This window comes from Ranitomeya variabilis, chromosome 8 (assembly GCF_051348905.1).
Source record: "Ranitomeya variabilis isolate aRanVar5 chromosome 8, aRanVar5.hap1, whole genome shotgun sequence".
NCBI classification, from domain to species: Eukaryota; Metazoa; Chordata; class Amphibia; order Anura; family Dendrobatidae; genus Ranitomeya; species Ranitomeya variabilis.
This window is the reverse complement of record NC_135239.1, coordinates 203,978,732-203,997,343: the sequence shown is the minus strand read 5'-3', so window position 1 is coordinate 203,997,343 and position 18,612 is coordinate 203,978,732. Positions and strand designations below refer to the sequence as shown.

General features: G+C 44.8%; 1 protein-coding gene across 3 annotated transcripts in view; it reads left to right on the top strand.

The window, feature by feature from the left end:
- Positions 1-612: 612 nt before the first annotated feature.
- Positions 613-18,612, top strand: part of PRRT3 (proline rich transmembrane protein 3) — a 66,370-nt gene continuing 48,370 nt past the window's right edge. The window contains exons 1-2 of one of the 3 annotated variants that reach the window (XM_077276369.1): positions 613-728; positions 6,530-6,707. The gene's annotated coding sequence lies outside the window, so the exon portion shown is untranslated. Of the gene's footprint in view, positions 729-809; positions 934-6,475; positions 6,708-18,612 lie in introns of those variants that run through there. The other 2 variants (XM_077276367.1, XM_077276366.1) reach the window with 2 other exon arrangements.

Genomic DNA, 18,612 nt, shown 5'->3' with positions numbered 1-18,612 from the left:
TCTGACTGCTGAGATAACCCCTCAGATGCCGCTGTCGATTGCGTCCGCGGCACTTAGGAGGTTGGAAATGGCGCGCTGATGGTGCCAGGGGCCTACTGAATGTCTCTGTGTCCGCCATGATAATACACCCGCAGCTCAGCTCCATAGGAGAACGGTAATTTTATTATACGTGGAAATGTTACAGTACGAGGAGGAAAAATCGAAAACAAAGAGTGACGAGTCAGCCCTGCCCTCGACAGTCAGTTTCTGAAAGGGATAGCCTCTGATGGGACGACCCCTTTAAGGCTATGTTCACATTGACGTTGTGGGCCGCGATCCCTTCCAGACAAAATGGCAGAACCCTAATGGACCATATTGTAAATCAGTGGGCCCTTTGGGTGCTGTCGGGATCCATTGTAAGATGCCATGAACAAGTGACGTGACTCAGATCGGATCAGAGCTCTTTTAGTGGCCATTAGTCGTCGTCACAGGATAAAATGGCCGCCATGCAAGTTTTGAGGACACACTGTATAAGTCAGGAGGGTCTAATTCAGTGTGGTTACCACTTAGTATTCTGGAAAATCTGGTTCCCCGGTTCAGTCAGAGATGTATTGATGGTCAATGTGTACATGAGGCTCATCTGCTGCTGAGGCTGTTACCATAGCAACCAATGAGACGCCATCTTACATTTAAGATGACAACCGATCGACTGATGCGTCTCAGAGGCCATTGTGAATCTAAGGACTGAGGTAAACAGTCGGTCACTGAATTACTGTCACCATTGAAACCAGACAGATTCCCTCTCACATTTGCTTTCGTCAATAAGATGTTTGGCTTGTGGGACTCCGGAGGCCATTTTGAATAACACAACAGAGGAAACAGTCAGTCAAAAAAAGAGGTCTCTGAATTGTAGATGGAGGAAAAAGAATTGTGTGACCAGTTACCAGGTCCAAGGTTGGAATTTCTGTTATAAATGCAACAATATGTAGTAGACACTGTTAGGGTTCTGTTGCCGCCATTTTCTTCTGGTCCACCATTGTGGTGTGAGGAGAAGCGATTCATGCTGAGATATTCTTCTTATTAAATATGTCACGTCTGACGTAGATGACGACACGGCCGTAGAAATACACTAGTGTGACATCACTGTGTGCATGATTTGTGGCCTCAGCTCTACTGGGTGGATTACTCCTGTACTGTGACATCATTGTGCATTCTCCAAGTATGGTGACATCACTGTGTGCATGATTTATGAGCCTTACCAATTACCCCTCTACTGTGACATAATTGATTACATTACTCTATACTGTGACGTCAGTTTGTGCGTGATTTATGAGCCTTAGCTTCACTGAATGACGTATCCCTGTACTATGGCATCATTGTGTGCATTCTTCCACTATTCTGACATCACTATGTGCATGAATTATGAGCTTTAGCTATTAACCCTGTACTGTGACATCACTATGTGCATGAATTTTGAGCTTTAACTATTACCCCTGTACTGTGAAATCACTATGTGCATGAATTTTGAGCTTTAGCTATTACCCCAGTACTGTGACATCACTATGTGCATGAAGTATTAGCTTTAGCTATTTCCCCTGTACTGTGACATCATTGATTACATTTCCCTATACTGTGACATCACTATGTGCATGAGTTATGAGCCTTAGCTTCACTGAACGACATATCCCTATACTATGACATAATTGTGTGCATTCTTCCACTACTATGACATCACTATGTGCATGTTTTGGGAGCGAATTATCCCTGCACTGTGATGTTATTGTTGGCATTCTCCAAGCACTGAAACATCACTGTGTGCATGATTTGTGAGCTTTAGCTCCACTGGGTGAATCAATCCAGGACTGTGACATCATTGTGTATATTAAGCTTTGCTGAGTGAATATCCCCTGCACTATGACATCATTGTTTGCATTCCCCTGCACTGTGTCATCACTATGTGCATGATACTGAGGCGTTGTGCTGTGCATCTCCGCGGTATCATGATATCGTGATCATCGTATGTCACAATATAAATGGTCCTGTCAGAGTGGGGCCCATTCTAAAGTTTTCTGGGAAGTCCCATAATTAATAGCCCCACACAGGACCACCAGCCTTTTAATAAGTATCCTCCATTGTACATGTCATACTTCTCATTATTGTTTGCTCCCTGTACCCCAGCACGTCTCTTCTCTTTAAGACATTTTTGTATGGAGTGGAATTTTCTCTTTTTGCTGCTGTAGTCGCAGCGGTTTCACATAACACATGTTAGGAGCGTGTGCGGCATTTGTAACAGGTTTTATGTAAAACCGCCATGACCATTGGGTGATGAGTCAAAGCCCATGTAGCAGCTGCCGCAGGACGGTCGCCCTGCTCCTCGCGTGACGTGTCCCACCCGTGTGGTTACCGAGAATGATAGATGGACGGATCATCTTCTCTCCTGCATCGCTTACGTTACTGATGAGACAGATGGATATTCTGCCTAAAATGGATGGAAAACGCATCTGTCCAGTTGTCGCTGGAGCAGCTGAGAACTTCGATAGGGGGCACTTAGTATTTCCATCTACAGATCATAATAATGTGCTTGCTATAAAAACTTGCTGATCTCTGGTGGTCCTAAGACCGGGGGTACTTGATCTGGAGAACCAAGCTTAGCAGAATTTTCCTCCGCTCAATTCATTGTCTATGGGACTGATGGCAATAGTGCACTCGGCAGTCACATAGACAATGAATGGAGTGAAGGTCGAGCATGAGATCCTTGGGTCAATGCAAGATAGAACCTCATTTTAGGTATCAAGAGCCCCATTCTTAGGGTCATTGGGGATCCCAACGGTTCTACACCCCCCAGTGATCCTATGAATAGGACATAACTTTGAATCCTGCGAATGACCAGAGCAATTGCTCAGACACCGAACAAGCAGGATAAATGTTTGTTTTTTTTAGATTTCAGCTCTGAAGCCTGTGAATTGTGAATGCTGCTCTGAAGCACAACACAGGTTTTCTATATTTTGTTATTACTTGTAATGTGAAAAGTATTTCTCATAGCATATGTTTTTCTTTGGACGCATGATATTGATGACCCAATCAGAAGCTGATCTGCAGTAACCGGTAGTGGAAGCTACACATTGAACGGGGCATGGATGCCATAGGAGCTAATAACAGCTGCCAGGTGTCTGACCCCGCTGATCTGATATTGATGAGCTGAGGGATAAGTCATCAATGTCTTATGCTCAGAGAACACCTTTAAAGTAGTATTCTCCTCTCATAAAGTGGAGGCGTATTGCTGGGGTAGGCCACTACTTTAGGATTGATGGGGGTCCGTCTGACCTCTACAGGACTGCATTGCACAGTCTTTTCCAGCACAGTGGTGCCACCTGCTGGACAGGAGGACTGCTACATTCAAGTAAAGGGGGCTGACTGCACAGCTAAAGGGCATTGCACTTCAGGATAAAGCAGAGAAGGGGTTGCAGGAGCAAGTCGGTTCTGCGCCCTTTTTATTCTCAGGATGGGGTGGGCTTCTAGAGGTCAGACCCTCACTACTGCACCCCCCTTTTATTCTCCCAGAGGTCAGACCCTCACCACTGCACCCTTTTATTCTCCTTGAGATCAGACCCTCCCTACTGCACCCCCCTTTTATTCTCCTAGAGATCAGACCCTCACTACTGCACCCCCCTTTTATTCTCCTAGAGGTCAGACCCTCACTACTGCATCCCCCTTTTATTCTTCTAGGGGTCAGACCCTCACTACTGCACCCCCTTTTATTCTCCTAGAGGTCAGACCCTCACTGCTGCACCCCCCTTTTATTCTCCAAGAGATCAGACCCTCACTACTGCATCCCCCTTTTATTCTTCTAGGGGTCAGACCCTCACTACTGCATCCCCCTTTTATTCTCCTAGAGGTCAGACCCTCACTACTGCATCCCCCTTTTATTCTCCTAGAGGTCAGACCCTCACTACTGCATCCCCCTTTTATTCTTCTAGGGGTCAGACCCTCACTACTGCATCCCCCTTTTATTCTCCTAGAGGTCAGACCCTCACTACTGCATCCCCCTTTTATTCTTCTAGGGGTCAGACCCTCACTACTGCATCCCCCTTTTATTCTCCTAGAGGTCAGACCCTCACTACTGCACCCCCCTTTTATTCTCCTAGAGGTCAGACCCTCACTGCTGCACCCCCCTTTTATTCTCCTAGAGGTCAGACCCTCACTACTGCATCCCCCTTTTATTCTCCTAGAGGTCAGACCCTCACTACTGCATCCCCCTTTTATTCTTCTAGGGGTCAGACCCTCACTACTGCATCCCCCTTTTATTCTCCTAGAGGTCAGACCCTCACTAATGCACCCCCCTTTTATTCTCCTAGAGGTCAGACCCTCACTACTGCTCCCCCCTTTTATTCTCCTAGAGGTCAGACCCTCATTACTGCACCCCCCTTTTATTCTTCTAGAAGTCAGACCCTCACTGCTGCACCCCCTTTTACTCTCCTAGAGGTCAGACCCTCACTACTGCACCCCCCTTTCATTCTCCTAGAGGTCAGACCCTCACTGCTGCACCCCCCTTTTATTCTCCTAGAGGTCAGACCCTCACTACTGCACCCCCTTTTATTCTCCTAGAGGTCAGACCCTTACTACTGCACCCCCCTTTTATTCTCCGAGAGGTCAGACCCTCACTACTGCACCCCCTTTTATTCTCCTAGAGGTCGGATCCTCACTTCTGCACCTCCCTTTATTCTCCTAGAGGTCAGACCGTCACTACTGCACCCCCCCCCCCCATTTATTCTCCTAGAGGTCAGACCCTCACTACTGCACCCCCTTTTATTCTCCTAGAGGTCGGATCCTCACTTCTGCACCTCCCTTTATTCTCCTAGAGGTCAGACCCTCACTACTGCACCCCCCCCCATTTATTCTCCTAGAGGTCAGACCCTCACTACTACACCCCCTTTTATTCTCCTAGAGGTCAGACCCTCACTACTGCACCCCCTTTTATTCTCCTAGAGGTCAGACCCTCACTACTGCACCCCCCTTTTATTCTCCTAGAGGTCAGACCCTCACTACTGCACCCCCCTTTTATTCTCCTAGAGGTCAGACCCTCACTACTGCACCCCCCTTTTATTCTCCTAGAGGTCAGACCCTCACTGCTGCACCCCCTTTTATTCTCCTAGAGGTCAGACCCTCACTACTGCACCCCCCTTTTATTCTCCTAGAGGTCAGACCCTCACTACTGCACCCCCCTTTTATTCTCCTAGAAGTCAGACCCCCACTACTGCACCCCCCTGTTCTCCTAGAGGTCAGACCCTCACTGCTGCACCCCCTTTTATTCTCCTAGAGGCCAGACCCTCACTGCTGCACCCCCCTTTTATTCTCCTAGAGGTCAGACCCTCACTGCTGCACCCCCTTTTATTCTCCTAGAGGCCAGACCCTCACTGCTGCACCCCCCTTTTATTCTCCTAGAGATCAGACCCTCACTGCTGCACCCCCTTTTATTCTCCTAGAGGCCAGACCCTCACTGCTGCACCCCCCTTTTATTCTCCTAGAGGTCAGACCCTCACTGCTGCACCCCCTTTTATTCTCCTAGAGGTCAGACCCTCACTGCTGCACCCCCCTTTTATTCTCCTAGAGGTCAGACCCTCACTACTGCACCCCCCTTTTATTCTCCTAGAGGTCAGACCCTCACTACTGCACCCCCTTTTATTCTCCTAGAAGTCAGACCCCCACTGCTGCACCCCCATTTATTCTCCTAGAGGTCAGACCCTCACTGCTGCACCCCCCTTTTATTCTCCTAGAGGCTAGACCCTCACTACTCATAAAGCGATGGCATTTACCCGCTTTATAAGTTAGGAATACCCCCTTAATTACTGCATAATAAACAGTTTGAGAACTTTCAATCCCGGTATGAGTTTACTTCTTGAACTTTTCATGATCCAGCACAAAGAGACTGAAATAAGACCCAATATCTGTCACAGCTGCGGATTTGTTACATTTGTAGCCAGAGTAGACGGAGGATCTCTCTTGTTACAATTGTATCAGTCTGATCGGCTCACAGAGGATTGCTGTGATATCAGATCAGATAGAAGGACTGAAGCCAGAATGTTTCTATTCACTGACAGCAAGCTGAGTTCTTGTAAACCGCGAGGAATTGAAGCACAAAGGTTATTAGAAAGCTGCAGAACTGGGGCAGATTTTCTACATTCTTTCCTTACAGTCACCTCCAAGTTTCCGTCTCTTTGTTAAATGACGTCTGAGCGGAAAATGGGGGTAGTTGTCGTCCCTCTTTGATCAGGATACGCTTTATGGATTTGGATTTTAGAATTTTAGAACGTAAAAAATTTAAACCCGTAGAAGTCCCCGCCGCCATCTCTCGCCCGCTCCCAGGCTTTTCCAGGAGTATTTGCTCCTTGTTCTTCCTGGCATGTAACTAAGAGGAGGTTAAAAAGTGGCTGAGCAGGAACCAGGCAGCTCTCCAGCTCCAGCAGAGGGTTTTCTTCTCTCTCTCTTTTTTTTTTTTCTGGCTCAGTCAGATTTGGAGGTGTAACCCTGAGCTTTATTATGCTCTGTGCAGATTATTGAAGCCACTTGGAGGGAGGAGGAGAAGCAGTCAGACTCCAGGATCCGAGGACCGTACCTCAGCCTCATTCATCCGCCATCATTTGGGAAAAATAAGAATTTTTTCGGACACCAACATCTGGATTACTATACATTTTGCAGCGGCGGAGGGTTGCAGGGTGTCCTGGAAGAAGGTAAGATCCTTAGATGTAGCAGAGCTAAATACGTAAGGTGCATTACTTTCTCCATAATACAACTGTGCCAAGGAGCTGCGCCAAGTGACAAACGCGGCCGATCTCCGGGATCATACAGGTGGCTCCGGGGATGGGATACATCCACATCGCTCCATGTCTCATCCGTAGATCATCTGCGTTGACAGGCAGCATGTATACAAGTAATCCTCCTCAGCCACCTCCTGGGATCAGTTTTTGGGGATCCAGAGTTAGCAGATGGAAGGCCTACGTGTGTTCTGATTTGTGATTCCGATTTATTTGACATCTTTATGATATTTTTTGGAACATGGTAAAATAATTAGAGAAAACCTGACCATTTTTGGTTCAATGAAAAATGACGGCAGAGGGACCATGGTTGTACGGGGCGACCTTTTATCAAAAACACTATTTTGAAGTCCCACGCAGGGGTGGACATACCATTGATGCAACAGGTGCCCAAAATGTAAGGGGTCCACTTTCACCTCCAAAGTAGGTGGAATTGTGAGTTATTAGGGGCTATCGGGCCCATATATTGTTATCGCACAAAGACCCTCTTCTGTCTGCGCCTGCCCCTGGTCCAAAGTGACCGGCTCCTTGAAATTTTGGGCTCTAGAACGACGGCACATTGACAATTGTAGGCACTGAAAATTGTTAGACTGACTTCTAGAAAAACTAACAAGAAAATATTCGGAGTTCTGGAAAAGAAACGAAGAGGTTTGGGTTTAGTAAAGAAGTTCTAAAAAAGCAGCACATTCATGCTTTCTAGAAACAAAAAAAAACACCACATTGACATGTCGTGTTCTTAAAAAAAATAAATAAAACCAAAACTAATAAGAAAAAAATAAAAATAAAACTTTGAAAGAAGGAATATAAACCAGCTCACCCGTGATGCATAAGCCAAATTTTGGGAGCACGGACCCACTGTGTCCAGGCATGTAGAATCCAAGAGAAGAAAATGTCCAGCTTCACCGAATCCGTGAAAAAAAGTTTTCTTTATTCACAAACTTAAACATGGAGGATACAAACTTCAGCACAAACCATATGGGTAAGAATCTCAAAGCGTTTCTGGAGACTAAGCTCCCTTAATCATGACCATGATTAAGGGAGCTTAGTCTCCAGAAACGCGTTGAGATTCTTACCCATATGGTTTGTGGTGTAGTTTGTATCCTCCATGTTTAAGTTTGTGAATAAAGAAAACTTTTTTTCACGGATTCGGTGAAGCTGGACATTTTCTTCTCTTAAAAATAAAAGGACATCACATGTAGCACTAGAAGTAGCAGCATGGTAATAATTGGTATTCTAGAAAACCAGCACGCTGATCTTTGGGGTTCTCGAAAAGCAAAATATGGACATTTGGGTTCTAAAAAGCTGCATGTTGACCTATTGGTTTCTTAGAAGAAACCCACACACATATCATGTCAGAAGTAGAACCAGAAAAGAAGCAAGCTGACACTCAGGGTTCCAGAAAAACACTACTCCAACACTTGGGTGTTCTAGAAAAGGAGGACGTTGACACGTGAAGTTCCAGAAAAGTAGCCTGCTGGCATTTGTAGACACGTGTAGAACTAGAAAGCAGGGCATTGACACTTGAAGGTCTAGAAAATCGGCAAAAAAAGACACATGGGCCCCGATTCATCAAGACCAGTGGCCTTCATAAAGGGCCTTGCTGGAATCAGACGTTCCTGAATTGAGGCGCGCACCTCATAATCCGGCGCGTCTGAAAAGTGCTGTCCGGCACAAATCTTAAGGCCTCGATTTATCAAAGCGATTAAACGAGAATTCTGACATAATGGATCAGGACCATCCGTGCTTCTAGAAAACCAACACACTGAAGATTGGGTTCTAGTAAACCAGCAAACTTACACTCGGGGTACTAGAAAATGAGAACATTGACGAACGTTTCAAAACAATAATTTGTCAAGTTTCAAACTAGAAAAGCAGCAGACAGATGAGGTTCTTGAGAAAAGCAACACGCTGACACGAGATGTTCTAGAGAACTAGCAGGATGACAGCTTTGCTTCTAGTCTAGTGGAGCACTTTCCCAGAACTTGGAGAATGGCAACACTTTGTCACTTTCTTGAATTGTGAGGATCATGTTCCTAGACCCCGGAGTTGAAAAAAAACAAAGAAGCCCTCTTAACACATAAAGTTCTAGAACAGCAGCACTTGGAGGGACTTTTCGCAAGAGACATTTTTTTGTGCAATTTTTGTAGCCAAAACTAGAGGTGGGTTAATCCCCGAAGAATCTTTCCCACCTAATTTTTTCTCTGTATTATTGACTCCTTACTTTGACTTTAAAAGCCTGCAATATGGCACGTAAGTCCTGAGCAAACAGCTGGAGGTTCTAGAAAAGCATAAAAGGATCTACAAAAACTATAAAAGCAGCGCAGCAAACTAAAGTAACCCTTTGAGTCCTGGGATTCTAGAACAACAGCTCTTTCTGATACACAAGAGTCCAGAAACGCACCTGGTAGCCCTGGCATTGCCACTCGGGACACCCGGTTATCATATGGCGGAGCACCACCATCCTAGCGGCTGCTGCCGGGGATTATCTGGTTAGCAGGTATAAGCTGTGACCTTTGATGTGCCGCCTCAGACACCACTCTCTCTCTCTCTGTCATTGAACCTGGAGATCAGGTATCTAGAGATAAGTAATGGCGCCCTGAATAGGAAGTGATGTGCCGTATGTCCCGCTGGCTCATCTCTATAGAAGCCAGGATGGTCGCCCTATTTGACCACGTTTAATGCTGGCACTAAAAGCTGCTTATCTTCACGGCGCCGTGATCAGATCATTGCTGTTCATGCTGGATGTACAGAGCAACCGGCGGGATCCAGCCCTAAATACACTATCATCAAACAACCTTTGACCAAGATTTTCATTTTACGACTACTCCGTGCACCACAAACCCACGTTGCATGGCACTGGCAAGAGCAAAAGTCATCATAACTGCAGGTGTAGGGTGTCACAGACCCCTCCAGCTCTGCAAAAGCTGGTACCATGCTCTATAATGTACCCATGGAAAAGATTGAAATTTAAAGGGATTGTCTCATCACGATAACCCATGGCCCAGCTAATCGGCATAGGGCCTCCCGCAAATAACCAACCAAGCATTGTAGTCAGAGGAATAGCTAGTTAGGAGCAAAACACATCTAAGTGGGCGCCGTAGCCCAGGGAATGCATATATACAACTATGAGCACTCACTAATCAATAGCGGGCACCTCCTCAAATACAAAAGATCAATATTACCACCATATAGTGACCATACAGTGGTACCAATACCATCCCCTCAAATACTGCACTAATTACCATAATCACCCTCTCAAAAATGGGCGAGCCCACCCAGGAAAAAATATCAGTGCCCTATACTGTGACACAGACAGTGAACTAAAAGAAAGCCCCTTTTGAAGTAATCATGATGCAAGTGCCCCTTGTAAAGTAATGATACCCCCTTAAAAAGTAATAATACTCCTTGAGTTTTCATAAAGACTATATAATACTGTTCCCTAAGTGCACCCCAAAAAGTAATAATGCCCCGAGAGTTCTCCACAAATAGTAATAATGCCCCCTGAGTCCTCCACAAATAGTAATAATGCCCCCTGAGTCCTCCACAAATAGTAATAATGCCCCCTGAGTCCTCCACAAATAGTAATAATGTCCCCTGACTGCTCCCCAAATGGTTTTAATGACCCTAAAGTTCTCCTAAAATATTGCATTACCCCAAGTGGTTGGTAAATTTAATTAATTGGGGTGTCGCATGCGCAGTAGCTCAGAACGTCGCATGCGCAGTAGCTCAGAACGACGCTTTACAGTGCAGGTCGAAGGACCGTGGCGTTGCGAGCAGGTATGACATTTTTTTTGGTCTGGGCCTTGACGTAGGTAGGCACTAAGGATGTAAATGACCTGACGTTTGTTAGGTGCTGTGGGCGGGACGAAGCACCGAACACCTCATTTGCATATTGCTAAAATTGTGGATTTCTGCGAAATCACACCAACCAGACGCGCGGCGCAGTAAACACTTCAAATTCTAAATTGTTTCAGATCCGTCAACAGAAGCTTGATGACAGTGTCCAGGTTGCAAATTAAAATTTCTAAGAAAATTGTAAAAAAAAGAATGAAAAAGAAAAAACACACTTAAAATAAAATTGGGGGAAAAAAAAAGCAATAACTGTAAAAATGTAGGTGTTAGATTACAGCGTGGACAGAGTTTAGCCTCCGCAGATCTGCTGGACATCGCTCGTCCTTTGGTTACAGGGAGATCCGCTGCGAGCCTCCGATCTGCTGTTTTCGGAGTAATGATATCACTCGTGGCTTTCGCCATCCAATCCGATTACTGTCATGTGTCGGGGGAAGAGGCTTTAGCTGAGCTCAGCAGAGTTGGCGGTAATGGTGGTGGGAGGAGAGTTGTGTCATCTCAGCCTCAGGAAAGGTGCAAAGAACATAAGTGCGATCACTGATTACCAATCTGCAGCGCCCCCCGAGCAGGAGGAGGAACAAGACAAGGTGACAATTGGGGCCCATCATGTCCCTGGTTTCTCTTGACCGGATCCGGTTTCTTCATCTTTGTGACTGCGGGAAAACAAAGAAAGCGTAATTTGCAGTACACTTTAAGTAGATTGCGGGTAGATCATGTATTGCTCAAAATTTAGCTCTTCTCTTACACCTGCACAGTATTTCACTTGATCGAGCTGCAGTTTGTGCTCCGGAGCTGCTCTTCCTAAGGACGTTGTAAGTGTTGTCAGCCATTTTTGAATGATAGGACCCTATCTCCTGGTCACCCGGTCACCTACCTGCTTATAAATGCATTCAGACTAGTCTTCGCTGTCTTTTTTTTTTGCCTGAAAGGGATATTCCCATCTTCACAAGTCATGACCTGAGGGGCGATGACCTGTTGGATCCACCATTCGCAGTCACTGATACCATCGTTAATTGTCTGAGTCTGCTGGAGATTGCACACTGCCTTGCATTAATGCACATTACACCCATGTGCACTCAGGGAGGTAAGAATGCAAACTAATTCTCATATGAGATCTATTAAAGGGGGTTTCTGGGATCTTAAAAACTATTTGGAAGAGTAGGGAATGTTCCGCTCCTCTCCACAATTCATGTTGCTCCACAGTAATAACCTTTCGAACATTATTCACATGGCCAGCGGCCTAAGATGCTTGTGCAGCAAGTGACCGGTGAAGCCAATAATTGATGGCAATGGAAAATGCCAATTATTAAACCCCCCACCAGTCCCGCACTGATGCCGCCATTCTCCGCCATTACATCAGTTTTCATTGGCTGTCAAATCTGAGTCCAGTGATTGGCTGCGTCGGTCACATGTCCAGGATGGGACGCGGTTGGGTGACAGCAGGAGGCAATGGAGCGGTTGTTATAATACCGCACTGAATTTCAGTCCTTCCATTATCGTAGGCGAAGACAGAGGAATGTAAATTAGCGGTTTGTATCCTGAGTAAATCCACGGATCAGGTCTGATGACATCTCACTGCAAATACACTCCAGCCGGAGCCCTATAATTACCAGTCACACTCCAGCTGCCAGGAAGTTATATAACACTTAAAGGGACGTTTTACCCAGAGCTTACAGTTTAATTTCTGGGTCCTGATGTTCCCTAATCTGCCTCCTGATGGCCCCACTAATATTATAACCCCCCGATGCCTCATGGGGGGCAGATTAACATGTATGCCTTCTCATTCACTGGAACTGGGCTAAGCTGCAATACCAGAAGTAGTCTATGGGGGCGCTGTGTCTAGCATTATCCACCTCTTCTGCATGAGAATAAGTACTAGTAGTAAGAATTCTTGTGCTCACTTCCAAACTATTTCATGGCACCCACTTCAAAGACACTTGAAAATCAAGCCCAGGCAAGAAAGGACATCCGAACTAATGGAATGTGTCACCGGGTGAGCGCGGTGCGGGGCCGGCTCAGACCCACATGCTGGCAGGTTTAGTAAACACGACAGCCATAAGAACACCTCTTGTGTGTCAGGTGCAGGCACCAGGTGCTCGGAGAATAAAACTCCCATCATCCACAATTCACAGACAATAGGGTCTAATGCATGAAGTAGTCCAGGAGCATAATTACAAGTCATGGGGACCCATAGAAAAGTCACCCCACCACCACATCCAACCCAAAAGACTCAGGAAATCAGAGCTCAGTGGGTCCATCTTCCTTAATCGTGGCGATCAGGGGTCGTTGCATGTGGCTATACATTTTTCCTGCAGTGGCCACTACAGGTGAAACACAGTATTACATGCTAGCTACTCAGTTCAGCTCTGTGCCCATAGAGAGGGTTCCTGAATGGAGGATGTCCTCTATGCAGGACAAGTGGTCACATTGGTAGTCCGCCTACCAGGGCACTGCAAACTTCCTACTACTGGTAGTATCCCCGCATTTCTTCTGATTAGTAGACCACCATGACATTATTATTAGTCAAGTGATACCGTGGAGGTTGCAGGTAGCAGGACTCTGGTGCGGCGGCCACAGAGCACCAACATGGCTGCTAGACCAGCATCCTACAAACTGTTTTGCTGAACTTTAACTTTGTGAGATCTGCATTGGATGAAAGGACAAAACTGTGTTATGTAATAAATAAACGTGGATTGGAAAAACGTGGCCGCTCATACTTGCCAACTTTCAGAAATGTCGTGAGAGGAGGAAATTCTTGATGGTACGTAAAGCACGCTGCCGAAAAAATGTTCCTTGTGGTCTCTTGTTAGGTTCCACACCCTTTCCATGCCCCTTGGATGTGTGTTTGGAGATCGGGGAGTAGTTATCAGATGGAGCATTCTGGCATCGTGCTCAGTCTTCTGGAAGTGTTGCTTCTGTTAGGTCTCAGGAGGTTTTGGTGGCAACTAGGTGATTTGGTACTTTTCCGGGAGCCCCAAAGGTCTTCCCATTTTCAAGAGATTCCAAGAGGTCTTAAGAGAGTACAAACTTGAGCTAAGTCCTACAAACGTGGCCTAATGTCATTTAAATTAGGGCTAACGTACTATAAATTTTGGCTAACTTCCTGAAAATGTTGGCTGACCTTTTACAAACTAAAGCCGACTTCCCAGACACTTGAGCTAACTTTCAACGAAGTTGAGCTAACTTTTTACAAACTCGGGCTACATTCCTACATCCTCAGCTAACTTCCTATAAACTTTAGCTAACTTCTGATGAAGTTGGGCTAACTGTCTACAAACTTGGACTAACTCCCTACAAACTTGGACTAATTTCCTACAAACTTGGACTAACTTTTTATAAATTTAGACTAACTCCCTACAAACTTGGACTAACTCCCTACAAACTTGGACTAACTTCTTATAAATTAAGACTAACTCCCTAGAAACTTGGACTAAGATCCGACAAACTTGGACTAACTCCCTACAAACTTGGACTAACTCCCTACAAACTTGGACTAACTTCTTATAAATTAAGACTAACTCCCTAGAAACTTGGACTAAGATCCGACAAACTTGGACTAACTCCCTACAAACTTGGACTAACTCCCTACAAACTTGGACTAACTCCCTACAAACTTGGACTAACTTCTTATAAATTTAGACTAACTCCCTAGAAACTTGGGCTAAGTTCCTACAAACTTGGACTAACTTCCTACAAACTTGGACTAACTCCCTACAAACTTGGACTAACTTCTTATAAATTTAGACTAACTCCCTAGAAACTTGGGCTAAGTTCCTACAAACTTGGACTAACTCCCTACAAACTTGGACTAACTCCCTACAAACTTGGACTAACTTCTTATAAATTTAGACTACCTACAAACTTGGACTAACTCCCTACAAACTTGGACTAACTTCTTATAAATTTAGACTAACTCCCTAGAAACTTGGGCTAAGTTCCTACAAACTTGGACTAACTCCCTACAAACTTGGACTAACTTCTTATAAACTAGGGCTAACTTCCTATAAACGTAGACTAACTTACTATAAACTTGGGCTATCCACCTGTGCCCCACCTGTCTACAGTTTTCCCTTGTATTGCAGCTCATGTCGGATGGTTAGATTTTCCCTGTACAAGCGAGGAATCCACTGCAATCTCTTGTTGGTTGCTAAATATGAATCCACAGTGCGAGGTCGTTGGCTCAGACAGCACGTGGTGCAGGCATTGACTAATGCTCACTTAGACAGGGTGGGGGCACATTACACTCCCTATCTGTCCCGCACACCCATTGCATCCTCTTTTATCACGAGGTGTAATTGTTTTCGGTGAGGTGTGAGCTTGTTACTATTTGTGTATTTGCAGTTTAAGCGTTTTCTTTTCATGTTGTTAGAGATCACATGGGATTACTAAATATGTTGCGGATTTGGGGGCACCTGATCCTGTATTTATACCCTTGGTGTGATGTCAGGAGCCCCGCATTTAGTGGTTCCCATACATGCATCGTAATCCCAGATTAACCACATAGCAGTCATTGGCTGGAACTTTCCAGATCGCGGCACCAAGATGGCAGAAACTTTACCAACAGTTTTACCCAAAGAAGAAATTTGATGCAAAACTGAACCACAGGCCCCCACTTGTCATGTTTAGCAGTGGTCTCCGAATATGGACCCTCTGCCTCCCCTCTTTCCTCCACCCAAGATGGGTCTGAACAGAAATTTTGACACCAGATGTAGAAGGACGACTCAAAGACGCTTTCAGATGTGCACGACTGGGTGACTCCGGTGTATGGCGGCGGGCCTTGTTTATTTTGTTCTGTCGGTAGAAAGGTAAAGTCCCAACACATTGTGCTGCGGCCACATAGAAATCTACGTCTCGTGTTACACGGCGCGGTCAGATATGGGGCGGTGTAATAGAAGGTAAAACACCTGCTATAATATAAGCCACAAAGGCAGGGGCACAAACCCCAGCACCAATACTCTGACCGCCGGGCAACGATGGCCAACCTGATCTGTACGTCTCCAGAAATTATGGGGTGTAAGGATAGATAGATAGATAGATAGATAGATAGATAGATAGATAGATAGATAGATAATAGATAGTTGATAACATAGATAATAGATAGTAGATGATAGATAGATAATAGATAGATTATAGATAGATAGATAAATAGATAGATGATAGATAATGGATAGAGATGGATATTGTGTGTATCATACAAGACTATACAGTACAGTAATACACGAGATATTTTCGTGTTTCCTCGCAGTTTATTACAGTCTTTACTGGCGTATAAACATTACCGGTGATTACTCGGCGCCGTCATTACTGTATTGTCCCAGTTCCTCCATCTGTGCCATGAATCAGATGTGAGCAATCTGCGGCGTGTGACGAGCCATTATATGGCGGCCGGGGATTAGGATGTATTCTCTGCAGGCAGCGATGTGTCCGGCGACCGAGGCCGCGCTCCTCCACCATTACATAATATTTTTAGCAGTGACGGATCTGCCAAGTATTTTTCTGCTTAACCTCGCTGAAACCTGTCTCTGTCATTATTAATGAGTGAGGGTAAGGCCGTTCTCTTCCCGGGCACGCACCACCCTGGCAGAGCGCCCACAAATGCCACAAATTAATCCTGATGTGATTCAGCGCTCGTCTGCTGGGCTTTTATTACCATGAAGCTGCAAATGTCAGACGATAAGTGACCGGCAGCGACTGCGCTGAATGAGGCGACATGAACGTTAGAAGCGGCCTCGCCTCCATTATTACTGGATTATTGCGCGGCATTACGGTGAATTGTAATGTGAAAATTAATTCTTAACGGGATCATGAATCAGCCTCATGTTGTCCACGGCTTCGCGATCAACTGAAATCTGTTGGGCAAATCGGTAGAAAGTGTTAAATATCTCTGCAGCGCCACCACAGGGGAAATAGAGTATTACACAATTACCATTGAAATCAATAATGTACAGTCCTCCAGACTAAGAGACACTAAGACTTATGGATATTCACTCAATTCATAAAAGGCCATCTAAAAATGTTTTTTTTTTTTTTTTAAAGATAACCCCTTTTATCTTAGGTAGACCTTCTAATTTTTGGCCATATTAGGTAAATCAGATGTGCAGGTGTAAATGAGGGGAGGTGCAATGGACAAGGAAATGTCCAATCACAGTTGTGGCGCAGGGTAAGGAACTTCTGTTTTGGAGATAGGCCCCACCACAAGGCCTTCCATTACTGTCCAAGATTATTTACCCCTTTAGCAGATGCCTTAAAGAGAACTGTCATTTACTATAAATGTGTTTTTTTCTAACCTGGTGTAATTGCCGCTGATCTCCTGAATCCGGCGAAGTTTTCCTTTTGCTCCTGCGCCTCTCCGTTCCTGAGATATGGCCCCTTATTCCCTGTATATGAATCTAATCTTGTTAGCTAAGTGGGTGTGGTCTTCAAGGCAACACCCACACAGTAGAGTAGATGACCACGCCCACATAACTAACAAGACTAGATTTAAATATAAGGAAGAGGGGGCCATATCTCAGGAACGGAGAAGCGCAGGAACATAAGAAAAACATCACCAGATTCATGAGAACAGGGCCATTTACACGTTACAAAAAAATACACATTTATGTCAAGTGACAGGTCCCCTTTAAATGAGTTTTCCTCTATTTTAAAACACTTTAATAAAAAAAAAAAAATAATTCACAACGACCTTAGCCTAATTTAGAATGTGTTATAAAGTAGTGGAAAACCCGTCTAAGCAAAATATTGTGAGAGAAGAATAATGGGATGAAATGTATTTAAAAGTTCTAAGAGTCAAATTTGGGAGGTTGATCTGTACACAGACGTTCGGTATGAAGTCACATCCTGACATAAGGGACACAACAACCCCCTGAATCCTCTAATTTCTTGAAATTTCTCCTAAATCCTACCACAGAATAGTCGCTAAACCGAGACCCGATTCCAGTTTTCACCTAAGTAACATAGTATCATAAAAGATTTATAATATAAAATGATGTTACTTTTTTCCATCTGTGACATGATTTACTATTGGTTGTGGCAATTCCCTGCTAAAATTCCAGTCTTAATGTTAGAAGGTTCCTTCTATAGACTGAAAGGGGCGTTAAGTTCCCCGACAGTGCCACCACAGGAGAGATGGTTGGTGCTCTTTAAAACAGTCCTAAATTTGCTGAGACTATCCCGATTTTTCAGATGTAGTCCTGGCAAATTTGGGACTGTCCTGAACTGAATAGGGGCATAAAATCCTGTCCCTGGTGGGTCAGGGGTATTCTCAGGTGAGACTGGGAGCATGAATTAAACTTTCCTATTCATCCAAAGCACTAATGTCGGTAAGTATGTTCTAGCTAAATGAAGGTTATCTGAAATATTAGACCCCCCCCCCCACTTGTAACTAAAAGTTCTAGCGCTGGTCGCAGTACCTCAAGTGGCCAGGGGGTGGCCATAATTTGTAAATTAAAATCAGAGGCGGTCTCATAGTATCCAATCAAATTGCAGTTTTTAGTTTCAGTGAAAGTTTGCAGCGAGGAGATCCACTTTAGAATAGGCATCATAAAAGTCCTGAATGAATGAATTACAAAATGCAAAGTAGACACATTTTTTTTTTTGGGTCAAAGTAAACACCGGCCACATGTTACTCCGTTCATGTCAGTAAAATAAACAGCGCAGGGCGTGTATATTTTTCCTTCAAGTGAAAGTTATTCTTTGAGAGGACAGATATGTTTCCTTACCAGGATTTAGAGAAAAGGAGACCCCGAATATTTAGGGTCAGGCCAAATATCGTTAATCATCTCAAGACTGACATATCGTATGACTTATTAAAGGTAAGAGATGATTTAAGTCATAATTTCTTTGGCTTAAAGGGGACTCACATCCCAAGTTGGAAGTGGCCAGTTTTCACACTTATTTTATTCCCCTTGCTCACCTGAGTATTCCGCTTTTATTTTTTTCTAAATCCGCCATACGGCTCTAGAGTTATGGGCCT